Source organism: Phocoena sinus, chromosome 15 (genome assembly GCF_008692025.1).
Source record: "Phocoena sinus isolate mPhoSin1 chromosome 15, mPhoSin1.pri, whole genome shotgun sequence".
Taxonomy (NCBI): Eukaryota; Metazoa; Chordata; class Mammalia; order Artiodactyla; family Phocoenidae; genus Phocoena; species Phocoena sinus.
The window spans coordinates 27,117,065-27,126,342 of NC_045777.1; positions in this window are offsets into that span (position 1 = coordinate 27,117,065).

The window sequence follows — 9,278 nt, forward strand, 5'->3', positions numbered from 1 at the left end:
CAAACGGCATGCAACATGCGTGACTGTCCTGGAAAATGAAGTATTGATCCATTTCCTCCCCAAAATTCAAATGTCCTGTTAGATACTTATGTAGGTGAGAGCCCATTTGTAATTCTCTGAGCCCAGAATCTAAGGCTGTTTTGCAAGTATTTTTGCACATTGAATTTTTCTGGAATGAAATTACGGTGTAAATCAAGGAATAATTATATTCTGTTTGGGTTAGAACTTTACCGTTTTGGAAAGCTGTTCACCGTTTTGGAAAATCAGGACACGGATAGCAAGCACTTTAGGTTGTATTTGAATTTGCACACGTAACACACCCATTGGGGCCTGCATTTGTGTTATTTTTTTGTTTGTTTGGGTTATTTTGCGGTACGCGGGCCTCTCACTGTTGTGGCCTCTCCCGTTGCGGAGCACAGGCTCCGGACGCGCAGCCTCAGCGGCCATGGCTCACGGGCCCAGCCGCTCCGCGGCATGTGGGATCTTCCCGGACCGGGGGCACGAACCCGTGTCCCCTGCATCGGCAGGTAGACTCTCAACCACTGTGCCACCAGGGAAGCCCGGGGGCTTGAATTTGTAGTTGTTGCACTCACGCTATGCACAAGATCTGACTACTTCATTACATTTTTAAGTGTATGTACACAGTGAAATACATATTATTATAAAATAAGTTCTTTTCTCTCTTTTATTTTATTTTATTATTTTTTTTTGCGGTACGTGGGTCTCTCACTGCTATGGCCTCTCCCGTTGCGGAGCACAGGCTCCGGACGCGCAGGCTCAGCGGCCATGGCTCACGGGCCTAGCCGCTCCGCGGCACGTGGGATCTTCCCGGACCAGGGCACAAACTCGTGTCCCCTGCATCGGCAGGCGGACTCTCAACCACTGCGCCACCAGGGAAGCCCTCTCCTTTTATATTATAGTTTATTTTTCTTGAAATTTTGTGAGTAGATAGGTTACAATATTTATGAATTTTATTTTTTAGGACAGAAAATATTTATTATAAACAGGAGCACTGGGTTGAAGAGGAGTGAATGTCAAGCTCTTACTTAGTGGGATTTCATGAGGGGGATGAAGAGAGGGGCTATCCCCTTCCTCAGAACTCCATCAAGAATCCCATGTTTCATTGATGTTCATTTCTCTCTAAGCATAGGGACTCACTGTTTCATGGGGAGAGGGGCAGACATACGTATTCCTCCCTATAGAAGTCATTGCAAGGATACAGGGAAATGTGAAGATATGGGACACTGTGCATGTGCCAGCCATTTATACTCTTCTCTGCTCAAAGCCTTGGCTGAAGTGACAGTCACAAGTATAACACAAGGTCCCCTTCCCCTTGCTCCAGACACAGTTGATTGGACATGAGATGTGCAAGCCAAGCTAATCCCATAGGCTGGCCAGTGACCTATGAGATGGGTTGGTACAAAATGATCAACTGGATCAATCAGATTCTCTGTTACAAGAATTTTAATTGGGAAATACAGAGAATAAAGCAGTTTATAAATGGAGTTGAAGCTGAAAAGATGCCTTGGGAAAAGTCAAGACTGAAGAGTAGGGCGGGTAGTGGGAGGAGGGATGGGGTAAAGCATATATGAGGAAGCAGAAACTGTGAGTAAATACAAGTGATTGGAGGGAAGGCAGACAGTTCTCTACTTTAAAACGTAAGTTTGTTCCTGAACTTGTCTTTTAAATCCAGATATCAAAGTATTGTGTGATCTACCACACTGCCTGCCTCTCAGATCTCATTTTGTATTTCTCTTCCCTTGTACACCTTTAGCCACACAGCCATTCTTTCAGTTTCTGGAACAAGCCACCCTTCCCTCAATGGCCTGAGCACATGCTGCTCTACCTGAAATACTCTTCTGCAAATCCCCTCCCAACTCTTTGCAAGCACGATTTCTCATCCTACAGATCACAGGTGAAATGCCGCGTCCTCAGAGAGGGTTATACTCGTTGCTCATGGAGATCCACCTCCCCCCCTTATTCTCGATCACTATACTCTTCATAGCCTTTACCACCATATGTAATTTGAATTTATTTCTTGTCTCATGTCTTTTTCTCCCACAGGTTGTAGACTCCATGATGGCAAAGACCATGTTTGTCTTATTTACCAACATGGTGCCTGGCAAATCGTGGGTGATCAGTAAATATTTGTTATACGACTAAATGAACAAATGAGTATATGTTTTATGGAGATCATGGTTCAGTAGATCTAAGACATGGTTAAAAAAATCCTTAGTTTGCCAACATTTTAGATGCAATTTTCAATGATATATTTCAGCAGTATGTACATGTTCATTAATTTTGCTTTACTTTTTCCTAATTTGAACCCACAGTCCGATGAACATCTGGTTGAGGCTAAGGCTCCCCTGAGTTTGGCATGCCTAATGATTTCCATTGTCCCAGTTGTATTAAGCTTATGATTCCAATCTTTTTTTTTTTTTTTTTTTTTTTTTTTTTCGGTACGCGGGCCTCTCACCGTTGTGGCCTCTCCCACCGCAGAGCACAGGCTCCGGACGCGCAGGCTCAGCGGTCATGGCTCACGGGCCCAGCCGCTCTGCGGCATGTGGGATCTTCCCGGACGGGGGCACGAACCCGAGTCCCCTGCATCGGCAGGCGGACTCTCAACCACTGCGCCGCCAGGGAAGCCCGATTCCAATCTTTCATATCACTAGCATTAGCACTCTATTTTTTCTGTTTTCCATTAATTCAACCAATATTTATCGAATACCTACTGTGTGCCAGGCATTATTCTAGCTACTGAGGATTCAGCAGTGGACAAAACAGACAAATTTCTGCTCTGATGGGAAAAATCCCTTACTGATTTGCCTCAATAGAGAATCATGGCTTCTCCCTTAAATTCACAAACCAAGAGGCCCTTGGCTGAAGTGGAGACTGGTCCCTTAGAGGAAGGAAGGACTCTGTAACAATGCTACAAGTATATACTGAAAATCTTCCTTCAGGCTAAAGCACCTGTGGCCATCTACCAGGGTGATTTTATACTCGGGAAAGGCAGTGCTGTTTCTGAGTTGACACTAATAACTAGGGACCCAAAATGCCATGTGTCAAAATTGGAGGATGTATGGAGGTCAGATGATACATACATTTTTGGACCAAGAATATCTCACAATTGAACCATTGAATGCCCCTGAACCCTTCGGTGAGTCCACTCCATCTCTGAATGTATAATTAGAATAGATATATTTTGCAGTTGGCAGAATTTCACATTGGCTCCCTGACCTATGGAGTGAGGGCTACTATTGTAGAAATGGACAAGTGGAAGCCACTGAAACTTTCCCTACATACTATAGTAGAGAACCAACAGCAATATTGTTTCCCTGCGGAATTGCAGCGATTAGAGCCACCATCAAACACTTGAAGATGCAAGGGTATTGATTCTTATCACATTCACATTTTATTTTTCCCATTTGCCCTGTGCAGAAGGTAGATGGAGCTCAGAAAATGACTGTGAAACGTATCTATATATCTACCTATATCTAGATATCTAGATCTATCTATCTATCATCTAGCCGTCTATCATTTATCTATCTCTCTAAACAAAAAATGATTTATTTGCAACATAGCTCAGTCCTCATCACTTCAATACAGCACAGGAGTAGAAAAGAGTCACACTGCAAGGATGATAGTTAACTAATTCAGAGACAGAAGTGGTAAATACCTGGACTTCACTCTCTCCTCCAAAAATCTTGCTGAGATCACCCTACTCCTTAAACCAAACGGGAGGCCAAAGGCAGGAGATTCTATTGATGCAGTCCTTCCAGGGGGTCAGACAGCTGGGTGGAGAAAGGTGGGGGATGGAACTGGAAGAACTGGAGGGCAGAGGGAAGGGTCTCCCGGCCTCAGGAGTTGTGGCCCCTTCCTGTAGTTACTAACACCTGCATAACTTCAACTTCATTTTTGGCTTCAAGTGTTCCAACAAATGTGTGACCAATTTCCCTTATTAAATCCCTTTTTTGGAAACACCTACTCTGTTTTTTGTTTTCCTGACTGTACCCTATCTTTAGGTAAAATAAAATATTTATTTTAATGCTCGGGTCTTTGACAGATAACCGTAACGTATATTCAGTGTACCTTTATCACATTCTCATGGGGGGTAATAAACACAATAAAGAAAAAAATATGGTAGATACTGACACATACTGGGGAGAAATTCAAGCCCAAAAGAAGCAAGGGAGAGCAGGTTTTGAAGAAAAATTTAAAATAAGGTATTTAGGAGAAGGCTGCAGTGAGAAGGTGATATTTGAACAGAGACCCAAAAGATGTTAGAAAGAGTTATTCATAGGATGGGGGATGAGAGTGCCAGTGAGAGGGAACAGCAACTACAAAGGCTGTGAGTTGGTGAAATGGAGCAGGACCCTATGGTCCTTGGCCCCCATGTCCTCAACCTGTCTTTTGTCTGTGGAAAAACTTTAGCCAAAGGATAAGCTTAATCAGAGAAGTGAGAAAATGCAGAAACAAAGGAAAACAGTCCAACAAGACTAAATAATAATAGTTTCATCATTAAGCATAGTCAAGGACCTTTAGTTCCTCCTCAAGGGCTGTAGATAATATTCTGAGCCATATCCTGTGAGCTATCTTGAAAATACTGAAACCCCCCAGTAGCCAGCATCCGAAATAAAATAAACTTTCCTTTCTGCCAAGCTTGCTCTTTATTAGCTGTACTGGCTTTTGAGCGGCGAACAGCCGGACCCCACTTATGGTTACATTTGGACGATGCCTGCTGTGTCTGAGGAATAGCAAAGAGGCCAGGATGGCTTGAGTGGAGTGAACCAGTGGAAGAGTAATCGAAGATGAGGTCAGAGAAATAATGGAGTCCAGACTGCGGGGGTGCCTTGTAGGCTATTGTAAGGGCTCTGGCTATACTCTGTGTGAGATGAGAAATCACAGGAGGGTTTTGAGGAGAGGAGAGCCAGAATCACTCTGGTTGCTCTATTGAGAATAGACTGAACATGGATAAAGGCAGAAGGAAGGAAATCTGTTGGAGGCCAATGTAACAATCCAGGTCAGAAATGATGGTGGTTTGGACCAGGGTAGTAGCAATGGAAGTGGTGAGAAATGGTTGAAGACTGGATGTGCAGTAAACTGCTATAATGTGACAAGTGGGGTTCCATAAACGTCAGCAGGTAAAATATGGGTCTCATCATTGAAATGAGGAGTGTCTGTGCAGCTAGCAGGCTGGAGTTCTCGTCCTGTGTGTGAGGTCCAAATCTGTCTTTGTGATAGCTGGCATATCAAGTCATCATGAGACGGTGTGGCTTCAGTTTAAATATTGATGGTGAGGATCCTGAGTGAGGGCAGCAGGGGAGTGGGGGGAGTGGAAGGGAAGGACTGGGTGAACCTTCCAGGATATCAGCAGTGATTCCAGGAGTCTTCCAGTTAGATGGTGCCCAATTACCAAATGGGCAATAGCTATCAGAGAAGATTGGGCTGAAGGAACACCAAAGATTTGGGGTTGATCTGTTGCCTGAAATGGGTTGTCTGCCATTTGTATCTATATTTGCAAAATAACTTTTAACTTGGGAAGTCCTCTAAGATCTAGCCCTTGTCCACCTCTTTGGTTTCATCACATACAATTCAGTTACTCTATCTCTTTTTAAAAATATCTATTTTCCTTTAGCCTTTTTTTCTCCTAAAAAACATTGTTTGTTTATTTCTTTATTTACTTTATTGAGGTATAACTGACATATAATAAACTGTACTAATTTAAAGTGTGCAATTTGATGTTTTATCATACATGTGCACCCATATGAAACTATCACCAAAATCAAGATAATGGACACATCCATCATTCCCAAAAGTTTCCTTGTGCATCTTTGTAATCCCTTCTTAATACCACTCCCTGTTTCTCCTCCTCTTGCCCTGTTCTAGTACTGATGTACTTTCACTACATATTAACAGTTTCTAGAGATTTTTACAAATGGAATAATACAATATATGCTCATTTTTGTCTGTTTCCTTTCACTTGGCGTAATTATTTGGAGAATCATCCATAATCATTCATGTTTTTCAGAGTTTCAATAGTTAATTGCTTTTATGGCTGAGTAGGATTCCACTATATGGATACACCACAATTTGTTTATCCATTCACTTGTCAATGGACGTTTGGATTTTTTCCAGTTTTTGGCTACCACAAATAAAGCTGCTGTGCACATTTACTTATAAGTCCTCGTGTAGACATGTTTTCACTTCTTCTAGGTAAATACCTAGGTGTGGAGTGGTTGGATCCTGTGGTGTATTAAACTTTTTAAGAAACTGCCCAATTGTTTCCAAAGGGGTTGTATTACCATTTTACATTCCCACCAGCAGTGTACAATAGCTTCAGCTGCCAACCCTTGTTCCTCATCAGCAATCATTATGGTCAGTCGTTTTAGACACTCTGATATGTGTGTAGCAGTATTTTATTGTGATTTTAATGTGCATTTCTCTAATATCTATCCATTTTCTTGTGCCTATTTGTTACATGTGTAACTTTTTTAGTGAAGTGTCAGTTCAAATCTTTTGCTCATTTTGTTATCAGGTTGTTTTGTTTCTTTTTATTGAGTTTTGAGAGTTCTTTACATATTCTGAAAAAATATTTTATATGATATGTAATTTTCAAATATTTTACTTTCTAGGATTTTTAGCTGATTTAGTTTTTGCTTTTTTTCTGTTCATAACTTTTAGCTCCTTTTAAAAAAGCTTGATTTTATTATATATTGAGAAAGCAAAATAATATTTTAAAAATATATAAAAGTATAAAAAGCAATAAGACAACAAACATCTCTATAACTACCATCCAGATAAAAAAATAGAATATTAGCATTACCTTTTGCAATTCCTATATTCTTAGAGTAACCTATATTTGTGCTTTATTGATATTTTTGTCATCTACGTCTATGTCCCTAATAAAATATTTGTTTATATGTGCACAATTTTGAACAGATTCTGGAAAAAATTTTGTTAGCTTTTTTACTGGAATTTCAATGAATTTAGGAAACAATTAGTGTAGAATTGACACCTTTAAGATACTGAGTTATCTAAGTTGTGAAATATTATGTCTCTATTAATTTAGGTTTTTTATAGTGCCTTTCAATAAGGGCTTCTAATTTTCTCCATTAAATTCCTGAACATGTTTTGTTTGAAACATTCACAGTTATCAGGAAGTACTTTTTCTTTTGGTTGTTAACAGTTTGATTATGCTATGCTATTTTGATTTTCTTTGTGTCTATCCTGCTTGGAGTTCCCTAAGTTTCTTGAGTCTGTGGGTTAATGTCTTTCGACAATTTTGGAAAATTTTCAGCCATTATCTTTAAAAAATATTTCTTCCCCATTCTCTCTTTCTTTTTGTTCTGAGACTCCAACTATATATATGTTAGACCATTTGATATTGTCCCATAAGTCTCTCATGCTCTGTTCTAGTCTGTATTTCTTTCTTCTCTCTGTGCTTTGACTGTATTTCCTATTGATCTGTCTTTGAGTTACTGATTCTTTCTTCTACTATGTTCAGTCTGCTGTCAAGCGTAACCAATAAATCCTTAATTTTAGATTTGGTATGTTTCAGTTTAGAATGCCCGGTTTATTCTTAGAGATTCCATTTGTGGTAGACTGATACACCAATGACCCCCAGTGATTCATGCCTGCAGTATTCATGTCCCTGTGCAGTTTTTTTTCCATATTGACCCTGGGTCACATGATTTACTTTGGCCAATAGGACTTAAGAAGACATAATAATAGAAGTTTGATAAATGATGCATATTGGGGCTTACCCTCTTAGACCTAGCCATCATATTAGAAGCCAAGGTTAACTTCCTTGAAATGGGGAGGCCATATGGAGAGATGTAGTTACATCAGTGACCCCAGATGAGAATATCAGAACCACTTAATTAACACACATAATTCTGAGAAATAATGAATAGTTGTTATTTTAATCCACTGAGTTTTAGAGTGCTTTGTAATGCACTGATAGAAAACTGATACACTATTTTTCTATGTATTGGTTTAAATTTTCCTTTCAGTCAATCTTCTCCTCTAATTTCCTTGAAATATTTATAATGGTTATTTAAAGGTTGTCTGTTGCTTCTACAACTAAAGATATAAAGAAGGAAACACAATGAGATGGGTAGGAGGGGTGGAGTCATGGTAGAGTCAAGACCCATAGCCCCTGGGGTGGGCGATCCACCAATAGGAGGGTAATTACCACTGCAAGGTTCTCCCCAAGGAGCAAGGGATCTGAGTCTCACATCAGGTTCCCCAGCCCAGCAGTCCTTCATCAGGAACATGAGCCCCCAGAAAGTTTGGCTTTGAAGGCCAGTGGGATTTACTTTGGGGACAGCCAGAGCACTGTGGGAAATAGAGACTCCAGTCTTAAAGTGTACACACAAAATCTCACACACTCTGGGACCTGTGGCAGAAGCAGTAATTTGAAAGGAGCCTGGGTCAGACCCACCTGCTGATCTGAGAGAGCCTCCTGGAGCTCACCCTGGGACACAGACACTGGTGGCAGCCATTTTTGTGAGTTAATCCTAGCATGTGGACACGTGCTGGCGAGTGTCATTTTGGAATCCTCCTTCTAGCTCATTAGTTCTTGGAGACCTGGCTCCACCCACTAGCCTTTTGGTACTAGTACTGGGACACCTCAGGTCACGCAACTAGCTGGGCAGGGACACAGCCCCACCCCAGCAGGTCTAAGTGCCCTAAGGCTCCCTGAGCCCACAGCTGCCTTGGGACATGGCTCTGTCCATGGACCCAACCCTGCACACCAGTGCACTAGCACTAACCGTAGGACCCCAAGAGCCCTGCAGCCAGAGACCCTGGGATCCTGCTCCACTCACCAGTGGGTGGGCACTAACCCTAGGACCCCAGCCCTGGGACTCCCAGATCCCGCAGACAACAAAATGTTTTTAGTTTTTGTTGTTTCCACATAGGTAAAAGGAAAATTTTGGGATTTCAGAGCAGTGATTTATTGGATGATAACGAGGTTCCAGAGATTAATAATATAGCTAAAGATAGCTGATAAGAGTACCATAGAATTACTGAGAACAACCTGAGTTAATCTCTGAAAATGAACACATTTATACCTTAAGGTTCTATCTTAAAAAATTCTAAAAACGTGAGGATCCATAAGCACACCTTTCATTAGCTGCCAGAATGATGATATTATTGTGTGTCATGTAGATTCCAGAAAATTTCACACTTGTGAGAAAGTGAGATAAAATGGCAAATAATGTCTTATTATTATAATGAAAATAGTTTTGACTTAATGGACCATCTATAAGAGGACT